This window comes from Lampetra planeri, chromosome 47 (assembly GCF_965212315.1).
Source record: "Lampetra planeri chromosome 47, kcLamPlan1.2.h2, whole genome shotgun sequence".
In the NCBI taxonomy this organism is placed as follows: domain Eukaryota; kingdom Metazoa; phylum Chordata; class Hyperoartia; order Petromyzontiformes; family Petromyzontidae; genus Lampetra; species Lampetra planeri.
Genome location: NC_136153.1, coordinates 1,508,720 through 1,516,933, shown reverse-complemented (window position 1 = coordinate 1,516,933; position 8,214 = coordinate 1,508,720). Strand labels below are relative to the sequence as shown.

At 52.9% G+C, this 8,214-nt stretch overlaps 1 long non-coding RNA gene across 1 annotated transcript; it reads right to left on the bottom strand.

Moving 5' to 3' along the window:
* LOC144733483 (uncharacterized) lies at positions 1-7,439 on the bottom strand. Its single transcript, XR_013588370.1, has 2 exons — positions 7,009-7,439; positions 1-6,351 (listed from the first exon to the last, which is right to left on the bottom strand). It is a non-coding gene; the product is annotated as an uncharacterized LOC144733483 (long non-coding RNA).
* Between the last annotated feature and the right edge of the window lie 775 nt (positions 7,440-8,214).

Genomic DNA, 8,214 nt, shown 5'->3' with positions numbered 1-8,214 from the left:
CGGAGTCAGAGCTTTATTTAAAAAACAGAGAGTAACAAAATTAAGTAAATATTAAGACATTCGGGTGAGGTCATCGCATTAACATTGTACATCTTTAACGGTCGCCACATGCTCCCTTGCAAACTGAAAACACACGAGGATTGAGGGCGCTTCATCAATTTAAATTATTACGATGTGTAAGGCACAAGTGGATGGCTTGCGACGGTGGCTTAAATTATCACACACACACAACTTCAATAAATATAGAAACAAGCAAAGCAAAATAAACACCCCCTCACCTTTAGACACAAACCCCAATCCCATATTCCACCAACAAGGCACCGCAAACACACTTTTCATAAAACAGCGTCACTGTACGGATTTCAATTGTCACCTGACTTTCTATTAAATATGTATTTTACGGCAGCAAGAACGCCTATGCCTGCACGGAACAGGTGAACACCCAGGCCAGTGCTGCTTCACCTGCGGTGCAAGATTCCGAGAACCAAAGGGGTTGCAGGCTGCAGTACGGGTTAAGAACCGCGACTCTCGGCTAAGGCAACAAAGGTGCGGTCCTGCAATAGCTCAAGCACGTCGACTGCTGGCGGAAAAGTGGAGGGAAAAGCCTCCAAGAGAGAAAGCTCTCGATCCACGACTGCGCCAATACATTACTCGTTCAGCACGCCGGTGTGTTGGAGAGTAAACCCACAACATTCACCATTCGAGTACCAACACACCAACACACACTCTCCAACACAGCGGTGTGTACGTGACAACCCTTACTAATTGGCTGTGTCGGGTGGTGGGGGTTTAACGACACATTTATATTTACGCCCCCAGCACCTTACCCCGCCACGCGCTATCTGCCGAGTCTGCTGGCTGTGACAGAGTCGGGGGGAGGTCGGGGTGAAGGAAGCTGCCGTGGTTTTTTTCAATGACGGCGATCCCGCAGGGTCTACCATCAAATCAATCGCCCGGAGCGGCGGTTGAAACGGTGGGATTCATTTAATTAAATCGGCGCGTTCATGACCAACAACAAAAAACCCACATCCACTGGGACACGGTTCCTGACTTCCGAAACCAGTAAGTGGAGTGGCACCGGTCCTACAGACACCGCGGTGGTGCACCGCGGGAGCCAGCCAAGTGAAACCAAGAGGAGTCGGTGTTCGTCGGGGCGCAGTCTTCTATGCAAAGCAGCAGAGCAAGTGTCACACTGCCGTGAATCAATGATGCTTTGGCAAGTCCACTACAAATCGCACCCAACTGATTAGGGCACCACAGTAGCGAGATGTGAACTACCTCGCCTGGTATACAGGAGGTCGTGGGTTCGATCCAGACTCTGACGCCTGCTGTATAATTGGAGTCTGCATGTTCTCCCCATGGTCGCGTGGATTTTTCTTTGGGTCCTCCGGTTTTTCCCCTCTACATTTAGAAAAATGCGTTGAGAGGATTTGGCTACTAAAAATGTCCACGTGATAAGCCACTTCGTTGAGCTATAATTTGTGGCCAGGTCGCTTCTGAAAAAGAGCTGTTTCGCTCAGTGGGCCTTACCTGGTAAAAAAAAAAGTTGAGTTTAGTATAACTCGGCTGCATTTCTTCTCGAACTAAAATATTTGATAACCAAGTTACATTACCTTGGTGTTATTGAACTACAGTACTGTCCGTATAACAACCGGATTATAAGACGCTCCACAATGCAAGACGCATCTCGAAATTGTGTCGAAATAAGTTACACAAATCTGCTCTTGCAAGCACAGCAACTCACACGGTTTCCTACTGGGCATCTGTGAAACCGACTGGACGTCTATGAAAATGAGCTTAATAGCTCATCGGATTCCTCCAGCACGGATAAATATTCTGATTGACAATTTCAAAGCACAGTCCCCAAAGGGTGCAAAAATCCCAAGTGAAGCATAGCTTGGTACAAGTAACGCCTACAAACACGCGACATTGTCACACAACAATTCTGTACTACATTTTCTTGTTTAATAATCATTAAATGATTTTTTTTTTGAATACGAAAAATCTAAAGGCAAACATTCCGAATCACCGTCCACAAACACACGCACCACGCGACACTCTTCGTACGCAGCATTTGCACGCAGGGCCGGATCAAGGCGTGGGGGCTCCAGGGGTTGCAGCCCAGGGCTTCCACCAGCTGGAGCGCCTCTAGAGATGAAGTGAAACGTTATTTCACTTGTGAATGCTGAATTGTATTTGTTGTCAGCCTTGTAAAAAAGGCATTTTATTTCTCTTTAACTTTGTTTTCCTTTTGAAAATATTACTGGGGGGCCTCACAGTACCTGTACCCCAGGGGCCTACACAATCTGAATCCGGCCCTGTTTGCATGACATTGATTTGACATTTCATTTACATGCATAGTGGTTACATATCGACACAAATATACGATCATGATTTCCCGCGCACGATATATCTCGAGCGGGGCTCTGGGCGCGACGCATCGTGGCTAGAAGGGACGATGGCCGATGGCTCAGAGCGAGGACCGGAGTGGCGGCGGCCGAGGAACGGAACGCTTCCGAGGTGACGTGCAAAGTAGCGCTGAAATCCGCGCACGTGCGGTTTGTTGGGATGGACCGCAGGGCCGCGAGAGATGCCGATGGCTCGGGGCGGCCTTCATCCAGCAGTGGGTTGGCCATGGCTGATGACGACGACGATCTCAGGAGTGATATCACCGCGAGGGCGCGAAGCGAAGAAACAATTTTTCTGCAACTTCCACGGTCAGCAGCCTCACGACAAGTCAGGGAGCGGCTCTGGGAGAGGACGCCACGGACCCAATTCAATAGGGCCACTCCAATCGGGGCCCCTCCAATAGGGGCCGCGCCAATAGGGACCACCCAAATAGGGGCCTCTACTAAAGGGGCAGCCCCAATAGGGCCCGCGTCAATAGGAGCCCGTCCAATAGGGTCCGCCCCAATAGGGGCCGTGCTAATCGGAACCACCCTAAACACGTTCCTTCGGAGTGGGCAGGTAGGAACTTGGTTGGACAGCGCATTCGTGCGATCCGTGTCACTTGGCGCAAGCTGCGTGGGGCGGCGCGTCACGTGGTGCTGAGCCCGCCCGAAGCACTCTATGAAATACAAATCGAGGGCGTGGCTATGCACGACGGACAGACAAATAATCCCTGGTGGGCAGTGTGGGACTGTTGTTCCTACCTGTAAAAGAGCCCCTTCAATAGTGGCCGTGCCAATAGGGACCTCTCCAAACTGGTCCCCACCAATATGCCCCTCTCACCCAACAATAGAGGGCGCTCCGTCATGCTCTGTAAAGAGCGGTGATTAAAAACAAAATTACACCATACGTTCGTTAGTACGATGCAGGGGCTTCCATAAATTGACTGCAAAACCAAATCCAGTTTGCTCTGATTTTTGTGCAGTCATGTGGGTGACAGGGATGGGAACTGGTTTAATAGTGGGCGGCAGAAACCCAGGTTCGAACGCAGGATATCAGCAGTGCCGACTCAGCACGTCCGACAAAGCCATTCTGGCATCCACTGACACTCGGCCACCTTCAATATAGTGCAGAGTATTGCAATAAACGTATGGTTGAAAGTTTTAATTCCTCTTTGGTGGAATTACTCAGCAAATAACCATTTATACTGCCGTTAAAATCAGTACCACTTTGTAAGATGTCCACAGTGGCGTCTTAAGAGTATTACATTAAACGTAAGGTTGCAAGTTTAATTCCTCTTTGGTGGAATTACTCAGCCCATCTTCAAGATAAACTGGTTCCTGTCATACGAATGTGGAATTTCGACGGCTTGGGTCAGTGCTGACAACAGTTCCAACCCACCCATTAGACCCGCGAGCCACTTTGTCATTCTGTTAGTCTGATATTTGCGATTCGTAAGAAAAAAATGCATAACAAAACAATCATCACAGTTAAAATCGATTCGTTGCTTTACATCTCTCTGTGTATCCTCAATTACTCTCTCCCTGCTCAGTGATGGCAGCAACATGTTCTAGCGGTGTGCCGGCCACGGCCAGAGGGCTTCGGGAGAGAGATCGCGTTGACCACATTGGTTCACGACATGGTCCATAGTTCGGGTTGCATAGGACGCCACCGTGGCGAGATGTTAACTACCTCGCCTGGTATACATGAGGTCGTGGGTTCGATACCGACCCTGAGGCCCGCTATATATTTGGAGTTTGCGTGTATCTCTCTCTCTCCTCACGTGGATTTTTCTCCGGGTCCTCCGGGTTTTCCCTCCATTTAGAATCACGCGTTTAGAATATTTGGCTGCTACAAATTTCCACACAAGAAGCCACTTTCGTTGAGCTATCATTTGTGGCCAGATCGCTACCGATAAAGACCTACACAGCTCAGTAGGCTTTACCTAGTAACATCAAAATAGTTTCTAGTTTCCATAGCATGGCCACAATCGCACTGTGGCTTGTCGTTACTGCATCTCCATGCATACGTATATCTATGGGTCTCTATGTATCTCTATGGGTCGCCATGTATCTCTACGAGTCTCTATGGATTTACAATATGGTGCATATATTTGGTTGCATGTCTTAAATGTATGTCTATGGGTATCTATGCATAGCTTTAGGTATCCATGTATCTCTATGGGTCTCTAATGGTTTACAGTATGGTGCATAGTTTGGGTTGCATGTCTTTAATGTGTCTCTTTGTATCTCTATGGGTCTCGATGTATCTCTATGGGTCTCTATGTATCGCTATGGATCTCTATGTATCGCTATGGGTCTCTATGTATTGCTATGGGTTGACAATATGGTGTAAATTTTCGGTTGAATGGCCACAATCACACTACTGTGGCTTGTCTTTAATATATCTCTAAATGTCTTTGGGTCTCTATGTATCTCTATGTACCTCTATGCGTCTCCATGGGTGTACAGTACGGCCCGTAGTTTGGGCTGCATGGCCCAAATCGCACTCCTGTGGCCCAACTCAATCTCAGCCACGCGGCAGCCGTTGTGTTGACGGTAAACAGGGCACTGGGTATGTGGAAGGCTGTTGCTGGAAGCCGAGCACAACAATGTTGAACAAAATAACAACCAGCCGGCTCTCAAACAGGACAACAAAGCCGTGTTGTCGACACCGCACGAAATTAAACGGCAACGCGTTTTGGTTTCCAACGGAAATTAAGCGTGGATTAAAATCAAATGCAATCACGATTCATAAAACATTGCTCCAGGGATAACAAATAAATATACATGGAATACGAGTGAAAATGTCGAAAGGTGTAAATCGTCAGTGGGATGACAATGAGTTTTGGTTCGGTGTCATGAGTAAGTTTGAGCACCGACACCCATGACTAGAGAGAAACACGCGCGTACACGCGCACACCCCGAGCGTGGACGTCACACGAGCGAGCAAAGCTTCGTCCGGAGCTTCTACAAAGAGGGTTACGAAACCCCGGCGTGGATCACGAGACGCAACACGCGCCCGGGCAGCCTTCGTGCCGACCCACTGCGGATCGTGACCTTTGTGTGACCATACTTCACCACGCTGGTCAGCGCGCGTTGGTGGAGGCAGGGCAGCGTAGACGTTGGAAGCGTAGTGCAGCACAAGGGTGGATTTTGCTGCACCGCCCTCTGTTGACGTCGCCTTGCTGGCCGCCTATAGCAGCTGTGTCGTGAATGGCTTTCGCAACAATCCCAGCTCGAACCAGGCTCCAGCCTGCTTAGTTTGAAATGTGACTGGGCACATTTGGGGTTACTGTGAGATTGAGAACGCTCGCCAAATGAGATATTTGTAGAGATAGGATTGTGAGCCTGGATCATCATAACGTGGCTTTGAGGGTCGTAATTATTTGCAGGCCGTGTGCATTTTCAATGGTCAAGCCGTGGGCCTTGACCATTTAATGTGGAGGTGATGGCTAGCTTTGGAATCTCAAGGACCTTTGTGAGACTTGTGCCTTAATGTGCTCACGGCTATAATTTTAACCGGGTATTTCAACAACTGTCCAATGGATCGATTTAAAAAATAAAAAAGATAACGGTATACTGCGTTACCCTTGATTCACTACGCAATCTCGACATTCTGTGTAGGCCTGGTGTATTTTTAAAAAGCCCCGCGGGTATTTTCCAAACGAGGCCGTACGTCTACGCAGGCACTGGAGGCGCGGACGCAATGAATTGCTTCGCGAAGCCACACACACCGGTCGAGCGCTCTGCCTTGTGGCTTGATCCTCCGTAGGCCTCATGGCTTTTGACTGCGCCGCATCGAACACGTAAGACTCCTCACGTCGTCGTGACCTATGGCTAATATCGGGTGGCTATTCTTTGCTTTCGCAAGAAGGAAACTCGGCACCTACGGATGCCTTGTGTCTTGTGTGACACCTCGGAAATGGCAGCAGGAGGCAGGGTAAATCTTCACAACAAGTTCCTGCAACAACAGACAGTGAGACAATGTTAACTCGGGTGCTAAGCAACGCGCCTCCCCACGCAAAGACTACACCTGGCCAACGTTTATGAGACTGCTCCCTGCCATGGGAACGTGGAATTTCCACCTGCCCAACGTTTACTAGACTGCTCCCTGCCATAGGAACGTGGAATTTTCACCTGCCCATCGTTTACGAGACTGCTCCCTGCCATGTGAACGTGGAACTTCCACCACTGGCTCAAGGTCACCAATAGAGATGAGCGTTGTCCAGGGAGACCATTTTTACGTCGGCTATAATTGTCCCAATGAGCTACAGAGAGCCCCGCCTGGAGGGGAGATGCCTACTCCTCCCCGCCTGGTGCGTGCCCAGACGTCTTGGAGGAAACGGGAGCAGCCACACTTTACCCACCCGCCACGTGAAACCCATCTCTCGAGTGAGGGTTCAACCCGTTCAGAGTGGACACGGAGGTGGTGGGGAGATGTCTGGGACGCGTGCACACGGCGTTTGAACTGCCGCGCCGGGACGTGGAATAGAAAGCGGCGGGCCTCTGTCTCGCGAGTCCAGCGCTGCCGTTACGCCGTTGTCACGTCACCGACTCGTTGCGGCAAATGTTCGCACGCGCGCACGCGGTTGTGGCGTCGGAGGGGACGCTCGCTCACCGTGAACCCTCACTCAGTAGGACTCCCGGACCGCGCCGGGGAACGCGGGAGACACGAAGTCAGAGAGGCACGCTTGGATGACCTCCGTCTCCTTTTTGATGACCACGCTGCAGTAGACTGGCGTTTGGTAAGTGTAGGGCTGCTGATGCTGCTGCTGATGATCCTGCTGCTGAAGATGATTCTGATGTTGCTGCTGCTGCTGATGGTGTTGATAATGACTCTGTTGATAATTCTGATGGTGATAACTCTGCTGCTGGTAATAATTCTGCTGATTCTGCTGCTGCTGATGATGAAGAACATGCTGCTGCTGCTGCTGATGACGGTGCTGACAACGATGGTGGCAATGCCTGCCCAGCGAGCCGTGCAGGGGGGCGCGCGGGTCCTGCGCGGGGAACGCCTGCGGGTACCCCTGCTCCGCCACCGTCGCCGCGGGATCGTCCACGAACGTCGCCCGCCCCCCGGCCATCGCCGCCGCCGCCCCCTCGTCTCCCGCCCACCCTCGCAGGAGCACCGCCCGGTAGAGGGAGGTGGGCTCCCCGGCCACGCCCGCGTACGTCTCGCCCTCCCGCTTCACGCTCGAGCCCGCGTGGCCCGCTCCGCCGGAGGCCTGCCGGCGGTAGGCGTAGGCGGCCTGCTCCTCCGCGCCCTCCTCCGCCTCGCCGCGGCCCCACGCCTCCGCGTACCCGTGGCCGCGCGGCGCCGGCGCGGCCGCCCGGCCCGCGAGGGAGAGGGCCCCGCGAAGCGCCGCCTCGCGCGCCGGCCACGCCGCCGCCGCATCGAGGCCTCCGCGGCCGCCGGCGCGCAGGCTCTTGGCGGAGAAGGAGGCCGCGCCGCCCGGGTGGTGACCGCCGCCCGGGTGACAGAGCGCACCGGCGGCTCCGTCCACGGCGCCTTCGCCCAGGAGCCACTTGAAGCCGCCGGAGGCCGCCGCCCCCCTCTCTTCCCACGGCGGCAGCTCGGGCCGGCCGCCGCCGGCGCCTGCCAGCAGGCCGAGCCACTTCGCCTCCTCCTTGCTCGGCTTGAGGGCGGCCGAGCCGTAAGCGACGGCCGGGGATTTGAAGATCGTCTGGGAGTCTGAGCCGAGCGTCGTCGCCGCCGCCGCCACTGCCGCTGCCCTCTTGGCTCTGTGAAACTTGCGGCTGCCCCAGTGGCTGCCCCTATCTGCCAGGGCCACGCGGTTCGGCGCTGGCAGCGGGTACGGGGAAG